This window comes from Prionailurus viverrinus, unplaced genomic scaffold (genome assembly GCF_022837055.1).
Source record: "Prionailurus viverrinus isolate Anna unplaced genomic scaffold, UM_Priviv_1.0 scaffold_51, whole genome shotgun sequence".
NCBI classification, from domain to species: Eukaryota; Metazoa; Chordata; class Mammalia; order Carnivora; family Felidae; genus Prionailurus; species Prionailurus viverrinus.
The window spans coordinates 2815481-2828746 of record NW_025927614.1 but is presented as its reverse complement, the minus strand read 5'-3'; the positions used below and the strand labels follow the sequence as shown (position 1 = coordinate 2828746).

At 42.3% G+C, this 13266-nt stretch overlaps 1 protein-coding gene across 10 annotated transcripts in view; it reads left to right on the top strand.

The window, feature by feature from the left end:
• Positions 1-13266, top strand: part of ZMYND11 (zinc finger MYND-type containing 11) — a 135011-nt gene that overhangs the window by 9440 nt on the left and 112305 nt on the right. The gene's annotated exons all lie outside the window — the stretch shown is intronic.

The window sequence follows — 13266 nt, the reverse complement described above, 5'->3', positions numbered from 1 at the left end:
AGAAAAATCTGAATTCTTTCATATGAAATGCTGAACTGAATGCTGGCTGTTGCAGCATCTGCCCTCCGTGTCCTGGACCCCGGGTGGCGGGAGGCTCTGCTTCTGGTCTCTTCCCTGCGCTGAGGCCTGGAATCTGTTACCAGGCAGTGCACGGAGGTCTCTGTGAACGTGTCCTTCACTTTCTCCCCTGGGGACTACGACAACCCTGTCATTCGGGAAATTTTGGAGTCCACTCTTATGCCCTGCTGTGCTTTATGTAAAACTTCTTTAGCCAGTAATTGTTTATCCTTCCAACAGTGGGTTTTTGTTTTTGTTTTACTTGTTTTCAGTGAGCAAGTATATTGGTCAATCTTAATAATAGTTTGTAACCTTTGGTTGGGTAGCCACCTTTCACTTCCTCATTCCACTGCCAATGGTGAAGTCAACTCAAAATTTGCTTGACAGTTTGTGGGCATTTACGTTCTCCGCTGAGTCTCGTCGTCTCCACCTTACTGCCAGCCGTCAGTGATTTGTCCCTCAGTTGAACTGCATTAGCCTCAGCTGGTTCGTATTCTGTTGCTTGTTTTTATTTAAACTTTACCCCATAATCATCTTGCCAGTTCCTTGACCTGAGAACCCTGACGGAGATTTTGGTATAATTCCTAGTGTGCTTCTGTACATGGTACGTGGGGGTGGACAAGACTGCCTGCGTACCGTAGGCACTACACCACCATCTGGGCTCTAAATCCTGCTGGATTTCTCAGCTGAGCTCATTTTCCACTTTCTGTCCCGACTTACTAGAGCCCTTTCTCCTGGGCGAGAGCAGGCTTGGGTGGGAAGTAACATGCTGCACCTGCCGTCCTCTTCACCTGTGCTCTGCACATCTGCCCTCCAGAAGCCTCTCACCTGCTGTCAGACACATTTGACATCTCCCACCATCACAGAATAACGCAGAACAGCAGACATCGTGCTGAACTGCACACCTGCTCTGGTTTTCTTTTCTCCTGTACTAACCTTTCTGAGCACCCGTCAAAAGAACCGTTTCCCCCTTTGTTTCTCCACTTCTTCTAGTCCAGTGTCCTCCACCATCGGGTGACTGAAGCTGCTCCAGCGAGGTCACGGTGATGTGACCTGTCGGGCTTCATTCTGTGGTTGTGAGGCACGGTTGACCATCCCCTCCTTGGTTTCTGAAGTGCCACGCTCTTGAGCTTCTCTTGAGCGCTTCTGACTGCTGCTTCTGTGTTTGCCAGATGCTGCTGCCCTTTCTCCTCCTCTTTCTCCTCTTTACTTTAGAGGGAGACTGTGCTCAATCCCACAACCCTGGGATCACGATCTGAGCCACAATCAGGAGGCAGACGCTCAACCGACTGAGCCCCCCCTGCACCCCCGAGATGCTCTTCTACCTAGAAGTGAACGTGAGGTGCCCCTGTGCTCTGCCCTCGGAACCCTGTTCTTTTCCTGCCTGGCTCCCTCCAGAGTCTCATCCCTGCTCATGGTCTGTTATCATGAACATGGTGGTAGTTACTGTATCAGCTTAGATGCTTTCAGTTCAAACTCGGAGAAGACCGTGGCTCACACTGAAGTCCAGGGATAGGACGGAGTGTGGGTCCTCCTGTCAGCAGCTTGGAGGCCTGTCTTTCCCTTGTGCAGTCACCCCTGCCCCCAGCAGCAGCTTTATTCTGAGACTAGTGCCCCTCATGGTTGCAAGATGGCTGCATCACGTCTAGAACTACTGATACTCAGAGAAGGAGGAGGCTGTTTTTTAGGGGCAAGGGCATCTGTCCTAGAAGTAGAAGTGAGGAGGGTGGAATTACTATGACTGTTACTGAATAACCCTCCGAGCCAAAAAGCTGTTGGGGAACTAATCGCTTTCTTTGGCTGGACAATTCTTCAGTGACTTCCCAGTGTCTTACGTTATAGTCTCGAATCCTTCATAATGGCTTATGAAGCTCCTCCCTGCAGTCTGGCTCATGCACACAGTACCACCTTTGATGCTACTCTTCCTTTGCTTCAGCCTTGCTGGCTAATTTTAAATGTCTGGAGGCTTTGGGTTAAATGTCACTTCTTCAGGGAGAGATGCGGGACCACAACCTCTTCCAAAGTGCTTCCATACTTTTTTTTTTTTTTTTTTTTTTAGTATTTTTTAATGTTTATTTTTGACAGCGAGAGACATGGAGCATGAGCGGGGGAGGGGCAGAGAGAGAGGGAGACACAGAATCCAAAGCAGGCTCCAGGCTCTGAGCCCTCAGCACAGAGCCTGACGTAGGGCTCGAACTCACAGACCACAAGATCATGACCTGAGCCGAAGTCGGACACTCAACCGACTGAACCACCCAGGCGCCCCATACCTTTTTTTTTTTTTTTAAAGTATGTACAACGTGGGCCTTGAACTCAGTCCCTAAGATCAAGAGGTTCCTGAGATCAAGAGCTGCACACACTCCACTGGTGGAGCCCCCTGGGCATGTCTGGCTGCAGCCATTTCTAAAGCTGATGTGATGGGATTATTTTAGAAAGCAATGTGCCTTCATTAACCACAGTTAATAATTACATACTTCTTGTAGTTTCCTGGGGACTGCCTCCCCTCCCCCTCGTTCCCAATAACCTGTAAGTTTACAGGTTAAAATCCTTCTTAACACAGTGGCCTAGGAGTTACTAAGCACAGGCCAGAAATGTGAATGAGACCGAACCTTTTTTGACACCTTTCTTCAGGATTGCAGGAAACACATTTTAACCAAACTAAAACTCAGAGTACTTTAGGAACAGAGGTTGTATTAAAATAACGGGTATTTGGCGCTTCAGCTGTGGAAAGTGCTCATCAGTGTCTGTTGTTGTCTGTGTCCTCTCTTGCCATACACTTTGCTACGTGTAAGGTAGTGGTTAAGATTTCATAGTTTCTGGAAGATGTAATAAAACGTGGAATTCAAAGTTATTATAAGCCTTGATATGTTTATTACATCCATTCAATATAAAAAACAAGACAAGAATGTGTATTACCCAGGCCTGCGCAGAGGTTAGATGTCAGCTGAAATGCATTCTTCTCTCGATGTTTGCCGCTGTTGCAAGAGTGCGTGCCGGGAGCCCGCGTGCCACTGTCTCCCCCTGCTTTGTGTGTTTGCGATCTGTGATCTGCAAAATGGTCCCATAACTTCTTAGTTCTCTTCTTGTCATTCATTATAATAAAATTCACGTACAGGAAAATAAGATTTGCTCCTTCATGAGAGTAAAATATCCTTAAGGGGACTGCTAAATAATTGAGGGTTTAAAAATTTTTTTTTAATGTTTATTTTTGAGAGAGACACAGTGAGAGCCAGGGAGAAGCAGAGAGAGAGAGAGAGAGAGACAGAATCTGAAACAGGCTCCAGGCTCTGAGCTGTCAGCACACAGCCCGATGTGGGGCTCGAACTCATGAACTGGGAGATCATGACCTGAGCCAAAGTCGGACACTTAGCTGACTGAGCCACCCAGGCGCCCCAAGGGTTTTAAAAAATTCTCATTGAGTCTCATGTAATCAGAATCTACACAGTGGAAAAGTTCACCTGCAAAGTTTGGTCTAATTTCATGCATTAAAGAGATGATATTTTATAGGCAAACGTATTAGGAAGAAAGAGAGGTCTGTATAAACCGATTAAATTCCTTCAAAGATTTATTTGTTTTAAAGTTTATTTTGAGAGAAAGAGCGTGTGCTAGCAAGTCAGGGAGGGCTGGAGAGAGAGAATCCCAAGCAGGCTCCACACTGTCAATGCAGAGCCTGACATGGGGCTCAAACCCAGGAACTGTGAGATAATGACCCGAGCTGAAACCGAGTTGGATGCTTAACTGACTGAGCCACCGAGGTGACCCTTCATTCAAACATTTATTAAGCGATAGGTGTTACCTGTAGTATAAGCTCTCTACAGCGGATGACACGGGCCTTCCTGTTGTCCCTCTGCTGTTGAACTCCTTAGCACAGTGCTGGTGTGTACCTAAATAGTTCATACTCTGTCGCTTCTGAAGTACAGAATTGTTATGTGTCCTTCAAAGTTGATGTTTACCAGTGTACAGTCTGCAAATTATGACAGATTCCTCTTGGAAAAAAATATTTGAGAAATGACGCCTTCTGGTTAACTTAGCATGGGCTCGTATGGTGGCTGTGTTGTAAATAATGGCTTCAAAAAATAATTCTCAACACAAACATTATGACCCTGTTCATAGTTTTTTAAGTTCCTGAAAGACTGTGATCACGTCATTTTAACTGACTTGTTAGGAAATAATGTTATGAGTGACAGGGAATACTGGGAATAATGTTATGAGGGACAGGGAATACTCTGCCATGGTGGCAATGATCAGCCTTGGCTGTATATCTAACTGGAAAGCTCATAAAAGCTTTGGTTTTCTTCATCTCCCTGCTTAAAATGGTTTGCAGGATGTTCGCTTTATCATGTTATAAAAATGACTATTTAAAACCTCTGAAAAGTAAAGATTACATTTTATTATAATTATAGTCCATCTTTCTGTTCACAGTAATGTTATGTCAGGTCACCACAGACAGGGAATTCACCAACATTGATCCTTTGCTTCTGAGGGAAAAATACAGGGTTACGTTCCTGCTAGCCCTCTGCTCACGTTTTTGTAAACCGAAATGCCATTTCTGTTCTACAGTGTCATTTGCTAAAACCCTTATAAAACAAGCCAGTATATGCAGGCAAATTTAACCTTTTTTCATATGGTGTCACTTTTTGAAACATGGCAGGCAGCCAGCACTGCCTGAGGAGGATCTAGCGTTTTCTTGACCCCAGGTAACTGGACTGTAAATTTCTTGGACTTTCACCTCAGAACAATGATGTCCGCTACACTCTTTGATCTGTTATCGTCTCCTGGATCCATGAATGCAGCTGCTTTTCCATCTTTTGAGCACCGTAGGTGTTACCGTAGCACTTTCTGGAGTAGCCTCAGGCACGAATGGGTGCACTTCTCCTGCCTGGTTCTGGGTGACGGGGCAGGTGAGTTGTTAGGGACAGCCCTGGGACCTGCTGCCTGAATGAGGCCTACCTGACACGCACACCCTCTCCATGAGGCAGCCACAGCCTGCTGTGCTCAGGAGCCCTCGCTTAGACTGTTCAAGCTGGGAGATCACCAACAGAGCGCAGAAATGCAAAAAACATGCATGAAGTAGACTGCGGAAAGGGCACTGTTTACTGTCTGGGCTGGAACAGGAGGCGGAATGGGAGCTGGGAAAGTGTCCTGTCCTGAGTGACTGTGGCCACAGGTACGGATTTCAGCAAGAGGGGAGTTCACACGTGTGAGTTCTACAAGTGATGAGAATCTGCCTAGGTATGTATCTGAAGTCTTTCTGTGTCAGGGTTTTTATGTTCGTTTCATGTTTGTATCTTTTATTTTTACCCGAAAGTTCATGGCTACAAGTGAAATATGAGAAAATTCCTCTTATTTTGACTTCCTTTAATTGGACATCTTTTCCTAGTAGTTTTATCTGTAGAGAACACAGATAAGCACTTGTGTAGAAAAGGGTTACACATGTTAAGAAAACGTGAAGACATGTTTGGCCTCAGTGGCAATCTTAAGAAAAGCAAAATAAGATAGGATACAATTTTTGCACTTTTGGTTTTGATTGAAAATGAAAACGAGTCGTTGGAGCGCGTGGCTCTTGATCTTGGGAGTGTGAGTTTGAGCCTCATGTTGGGCATACAGAGATTACTTAAAAAAGAATGAAAAGACCAAAAAATCTAGAGAGGCTAACTGATATCCATAGTGGTTAGAAATCTAAAAACTCATACCCTTTATTTAGAGGAGAACTCCTACCCTCTTACAGCATGACCCTGGGAAACCATCTGTCATCAGGGTGGTGGTCTGATATTTGGTGGGTATTTAAAACAGCTTTTAAAGGAAAAGCGCATCTTTTAAGAAACATGCATACTGGGAAGAGGTTAGTGGGTCAGTGGTGAACAGTAAGGGAGGAGATAGAAAATTAACAAAAGTCAAGCACACATATGTAAAAAGCATGTCTGATTTGCAACCTGAGCTCACCACAGGACATGTGGCAATGTCTGGAGACCTGGGACATTTTTGACTGTCATGCCTTAGGAGAAATTATTGGCATCTAGTGGGCAGATGTCAGGGATTCTGCTAAGAGCCCCACAGCACAGACACCTCTGTGACACCCCGAGGTAGGTAGGTAGGTAGGTGTCTCTGTGCATGGTGACGACCCTGGGTTATTAGGGAAACGTGTTTGCTATCTCTACATGCTGTCTAAGCAGCTAGAGTGTGTCTGATAGATGTTTGATTGCCAGTCACCTTGCTTTAAGGAAATTTTAATGCTTAAAAAAAAAAATCATCATCAGGGGCACCTGGGTGGCTCAGTCGGTTAAGCAGCTGACAAGCTCAGGTCGTGATCTCATGGTTCATGGGTTCGAGCCCCACGTCGGGCTCTGTGCTGACAGCTCACAGCCCGCTTCAGATCCTCTGCCTCCTTCTCTCTCTGCCCCTTCCCTGTACTCTTTCTCAAAAATAAATTAAAAACATTTAAAAAAATCATACTTACTTGGAAGATGTATACATCTTGTTTTTAATTATTTTAAGTTCCGGTATAGTTAACATACAGTGTTATATTAGTTTCAGGTGTACAATATCATGACTCAACAGTTCTTACATGTCTTGTTTTTAAATAAGGATAAACTATTTTTGTATTTCAGTTGTTTTACTTATGAGTCCTGTAACAGTAACTCTTTGGAAAAGCTTTTTTCCTTGCCACGTGATTAATATCTTAAGATGAATATAATCAGATATGATACATACTTTAGCTTAAAGACTCTTATTTAAATTAAAAAAAAACACCAACTAGTGCTGTCACGTTTAGATAGTGTGAAAACCATACATTTGGAGGTAGATTGGTGGATTATATTCTTTTGAGAGACAGCATAGTATGGTCTGCATTTTCATCACTATCCAGCACATGACTCAGAGTACTTACCTAGTAAAAGCACAAAGTAATTTGAGTCAGATTAGGAATACAAACAAAAAATACCTTTATATTAATATTTTAGGTTATGTAGGTACAGATCTTTTCATTGATATTTGAAACTTGGCAGTATATAATCTGACATTTCTTTGATATTTTTTGGTGGTAGAAGAGGATATTATAAAGAGTTTTAAGTTTTTTTTAAACTGAATTTTATAATTAATTGTTATTTTCTGTTACTAAGGATCAGCTAGTATGTACAGTATTGAGTGTTTGATACCTAGGTCTTGGGAACTTGAGGAAAGTAATTTAGATTTAAAATACATGGCAGGGGGTGCCTGGGTAGCTCAGTTGGTTAAGCGTCTGACTTCGGCTCAGGTCATGATCTCACGGTCCGTGAGTTTGAGCCCCCGTTGGGCTCTGTGCTGACAGCTTGGAGCCTGCTTCAGAATCCGTGTCTCCCTCTCTCTCTGCCCCTCCTCCGCCTGCCCTTTGTGCTCTCTCCCCCTGTGTCTCAAAAATAAGCATTAAGATTTAAAATCTGTGGCAAAGGGGCACCTGCGTGGCTCAGTCAGTTAAGCATCCAACTTTTGGTTTTAGCTTAGGTCATGATCTCACGGTTCCTGAGTTTGAGCCCCACATTGGGCTCCTTACTGACAGTGTGAAGCCTGCTTGGGATTCTCTGTCTCCCTCTCTCTGTCTCTGCCCCTCCCCTGCTTGCTCAAAAAATAAAGTTAAAAAAAAAAAATATATATATATATGTGTGTGTGTGTGTGTGTGTGTGTGTGTGTGTGTATGGCAAAATGTTAATTATTAAAGCACAGAAGATTCATGTAATTCTACTTTTGTAAGACTCCTCACGTGAATAAGCTGTGTCCTTTGGCTTCTGTGACTTGTGTTTTAAGTGCTCAGTTCAGTGGTTTCTAGCACATTCTCAAGGTGGTGCAGCGCTTTCACTCTCTAATTCTAGAGTATTTTCACACCCCAGAAGGAAACCCCGAATCCATTAACATATTCCCCATTCACCTCTCCCAGCCTGGGCAGCCCCTCCTCTGCTTGCTGTCTCTGTAGATGGGCCCATTCTGGATGTTTCCTGTCATTGGGGTCCTAGGGCATGTGGCCTTTTGGGTCTGGATTCTCTCACTGAGCATCGTGTTCAAGGTTCACCCATGTAACAGGTGTCCGTACTTCCTTCCGTTTTATGGTTCAGGAGTTTTCCGTTGTATGAGCATTAACCTAGTAGATAGACCATATTTTATTTATCCAGTCATCAGTTGATGGATATTTGCGTTGTTTTCATTTTTTGGCTGTTACGAATCACGCTGCTATGTCTATATCCGCACAAGTTTTGTTGGACATAGGTTTTTCTTCTTGATTGAGATCTAATTGCCATAACAAGGTGTACTGTGTGTTGATTTGATACCTTATGTATTTCCATATGATTATACCATGGAGGTAGCCAACACCTCTATCACATCTCATAGTTATGATTTCTGCTGTGGTAAGAACATGTAAGATCTGACTGCTCAGCAGCTTTCAAGTGTATGATATAGTATTGTTAACTGTAATTACAGTGCTATGCATTACACCCCCGGAACTCATTTATCTTCGAATTGGAAGCTTATACCATTTGACCAACATCTCTCTAATTCTCTTGGTCATTTGCCTAGAAAAATTGCTGGGTCATATGCCTCCTCTCGAGAAACTGCCACACTATTTTCAAAAGGCACTGCATCATTTTACCTGCCCACTAGCGTTGTGTGAGGATACAACTTCTCTCCATCTTAGCTGGCACTTGCTTTTGTCTTGTTTTTTTTGAGTAGAGTTTTCTTATGAGTGTCAAGTAATATCTCACTTTGGTTTTGATTTGCATTTTCCTAGTGATCCGATGATGTTGGGCGTCTCTTCACGTGGTCGTTGGTCATTTGTTTATCTTCTTTGGGGAAATGTCTCCTTATATCCTGATATCTTTTCGTATCATTGCCCATGTTTTAAGTGGGTTGTCTTTTTATTATCAAATTGTAAGAATTTTTTTTTGTAGAGTATGCCTAGAAGTCCTTTTTCAGATATATGGTTTACAAATAGTTTTTGTCTTGTGGATTGTCTTTTCACTTTCGTGATGGTGTGCTATGAAGCAAAAAAGCTTTTAATTTTCATGAAGCCCATTTCTTGGTTGCCTTTTCACATGACCCCCCGTTCTTTTTTATACCTGCTTTGTACTCCACTGGGTGGGTGCCCCATGCTATGTTTAACCAGTCCCCTATTGATTTAATATTACAGATAGCGCTATAATAAATGGCTTTTTGCGCATATCATTTGTGATTGTGTCAGTGATATTGCTAGCCCAACTAGTAAATGCATACATGATTTTGGTGGTTACTGCCACCTTCCTCACATGAAGACTGTGTGGTGTTTGTGTTCTTACCAGCAGGGTGTGAGGAGGGTTGTTGCTGTGCTGCTGTACAGCAGAGGATATTGCCAGGCTCTTCTACTTCCAATAGTCTGATAGGTGAGAAATGGTAAAATGGAGTCTCAGATTACTCTTCTAAAAGATTTTCGTAAGCATTTGGGACTAAATCTCAACTTTCTATCTTGATGCATTAATCTCTTTTCATGTACCAGTCCCGCACTTATTAATTATATTTACTAATAATTAGTTATGTATTAATTCCTGGTAGGGTTAGCTCTTCCTCATTGTTTTTCTTTTTGTGAAAATTCTTGCTATTCTTCCTAATGAAGTTTTATGAAACCGTTTTCTTTCTTTTTTTTTTTTTTTCAACGTTTATTTATTTTTGGGACAGAGAGAGACAGAGCATGAACGGGGGAGGGGCAGAGAGAGAGAGAAACACAGAATCGGAAACAGGCTCCAGGCTCTGAGCCATCAGCCCAGAGCCCGACGCGGGGCTCGAACTCACGGACCGCGAGATCGTGACCTGGCTGAAGTCGGACGCTTAACCGACTGTGCCACCCAGGCGCCCCAGAAACCGTTTTCTTTCTTAAGAAAATAATTTTGAATATTTGATTGAAATTGTATTAACTTCTAAATTAACTTAGAAAGAATTGGCATTTTGATGATCCTGAGCCTTTCTACCTGAGAACATGGTATCTTTCCAGCTATTCGATTATACATTTGTGTTTTTCAGGAGCATGTTATAACTCTCACCATATTGGTTTGTGTATTTCTTTAAGTTTATGACTACTAGATACTTCATTGTTTTTAATCTTTTGTTATAAATGGGATATATTTTTGTTCTAAATTATGTATATGAAGACACTGCTGCATGTTAATTTTTTATCCTATTAAATAAAGTATTTTGATTGAATTTTTATTCTTCTTAGTTTTCTGTTTTCTGGATACATAATCATACCATCTGTGTGTGCAAATAGAGGTATTGCTACCTCCCCCCCCCCCCCCCCGTTCCTGTTCCTCTGATTGCTTCCTCTTGTGTAACTGCACTGGTAAGTACCTCCAGTGCAGTATTAAATGAGAACAATGTAGTGAGGACCCATAATTCTTTATTTACTCTAGCGGAGAATTCTCTAATAATTCATTAATGCTGACTTTGTTGCTACATGCATGTATATGTACACATAGTTCCCTCAATTCATTTTTTTTTACATGAATGGATGTTAAATTTTGTCAAGCGCCTTTTCAGCATTTACAGAGGTGATCATATTCTTCTTAGCTCTTCTCACGTTAATTATGTTAATGTATTTCCTAACATTGAACCATCATTTCATTCCTGGAAAACTGCATTTATTTTAATGTGCTGTTTGGTTCTGTTTGCAAAAATTTTATTTAAGATTTCTGCAAAGATATCCATAAATTTATGTGTATTGTTTATTGTTTATAGTATAAGTTTGTGTGTTTATTGAATCTAAGAAATTCTGCATTTCACCGTGTTCCCTCTTACGTTTCTCTCTGATGTGGACAGGATACTCTCCGGTTCTGCCTTAGAGCACTCACTCCAGGAATTTGCTGCCTGCTTCCTGTGTTCAGTTCTGTTTCCTAGATAGCACAGGGTTCCCGGGTCTTCCTTAATTATGGTGTATTTATTCATATTCATAGCTTCCTGAAAAGGGGTGCATAGGGCATTCTTTTCCGGGTTATGTGCAGATGGAAAATCTCTTTGCAATAAATTCAACCTTCACTAGTTGATTGTTTGCATAGTTACAGAAATTTGGGTTGAAAATAATTTTTCCTCAGCATTATAAGGCATTCTCCCATCATTTCCTAGCTTCTACATTGCTGTTGAGAAATCCGAAACATCTCAGACTGTGGCAGCCTGGGGGCTCTGCTGCTTTCCGCTGGTGTTCTGACCTTTGAAGGCAGCGTGCTTTGGCCCTCCTCCCATTCCTGTGCTGGGCACCTGATGGGCCCTTTCCCCTGCACATGCCTGTCTTCATTGCTAGGTTCTTTCCTTGAATTATTTCTTGGATAACCTTCTCCCCTCCAGATACTCTTTCTGAAACTCTTGTTATTTGGATATTGCATCACCTATAAGATTTTCTCCTCTGGTCTCCTGTTGTGCGTTTCTTGTCTTTTTCTTCAACTTTATGGGACATAGCCTAAACTTATCTTCTATTCCTTTAGCAGGGTTTGTTATTCATCATCTGTAAATATTTTCTCAATATTCCTGTTTACAATGTTCTATTTATGGGTTCATAGATACATTTTCTTTTCCATCTCTTTGATATTCGTTATGTGTATTTTGAAAATCTTTACTATTCCTGCATTTTCTGTTTAAGTCTCATGTCCTCCCCACCTCCCCTGGTTTTCTGTTTGCATGATACGACCTTTTTCTTTGTTTTATTGAGAAACTGTTCACCAGTGTCTGGTGATCCTTGGCTGTCTGTCCATATTTAAGGGTGAGGCACTAGAAAGATATTTGAAATTCTGTGTGTGGGCTTTACAATAAGGTTGTCAGTGGGCCAGATGGCTGCTTCTTAGTTTCCCTCGGACATCAGTGTCTGTGATAATTTAATTTCTCCACAAAGTTCTCATCTGGCCTCTTGCCTGAGCCTGAGATTAGGTACCTGGAATTTAGTGGTAGAAAGGAGCTACCAGGTATTTACAATTCATCGTGTAGCTTTTTATTGAACCTCCTGTTTTTCACTTATATATCACCACCACCCTTGTTGCTGCCAGATGCACTTTCTGGTTCTATCTATTCATAGCTTCTGTCTCCTGTTCCCTCAGGGATGAGGATGGGTGGATGTCTGATTGAACCTGACTGACGGCACTACAGATGCAGGAGTCTAATGGCTTCTTATCCAGTCTATTAAGTAAGGCCATTTATTCAGCATCCCTGGTTATCCCTGCACCTGCTGCCTCCTGTTCCCAAATTTTCCTGGAGTTGTAGGCCGGTGGCTTGCTTCTCATTACTACACCCCTGTGTAAATTTGATCTTTCACTCTTTGGCCAGAACATTTATAGTTCATTTATCTTCTTATATTTTTTCACTTTTTTTGTAGAGTATATGTTCATCAAAGATATTTTTTTTGTTTGTTGCCTTTAGAGAAGGGGATAAAATAGAAAAATCTTTATTCTGTCATCTAAGGATTACTTTCTTAAATCAGATTGTTGCCTCTTCTATTCTTAAGTTTAAAATCCTGTTTGTTGCTGCCTATTGAAATTATGTGGAAATCCACACTGGTGTGGTCACTCTGGACTTCGGGTCTCAGCATACCTCTCTGTCTCTTTGCACATTACAGCCACTGTGCGTTCTGCCTTCCTCCATCCCAGGCTTTCTCACATGACCAGCTCTTTTTCATCATTCAGGTCTTACCTCAAATAGAATCTCCCTAATATTCTAGGATCATCAGGATTGGTTAGGTTATCCTGCCATAACAAGCAGCCTCCACATCTCAGTGGCTTTAAAGAAGAGTGATTCTTGCCCATCTGACACATCCCTTACAGATGGTCTGGGAACACTGCTGTGCACTGTCCTCATTCTGGGACATAGGGTGACACAGCAGCCACCATCTGGCTTTACCCATGGCATAAAGAAAAAAGGGCATAGCCTATCAGAGAGAGGGAGAGGTTCTAAATCTTCCAAAATGGAATTGGTATAGATCCTTTTTACACAGATTCCACTCGCCAAATCTAGTTACGTGGCCAAACCTAATTTAAGGGCAGTGGGGGAGTTCAGTCCTACTAGTGCCAGGGACAAGAACTACAAATATCTGGTGAATGAACACTAATGACACTGCCATGGCAATGTGACCAGCCAGTGTAAAGGAGCTGTACTAGGCAGGGTTCTCCAGGGATACAGAACCCACAGGACACATGCACGCACACATGTGGAGATTGGTTTTGCTCTTTGTTTATGGAG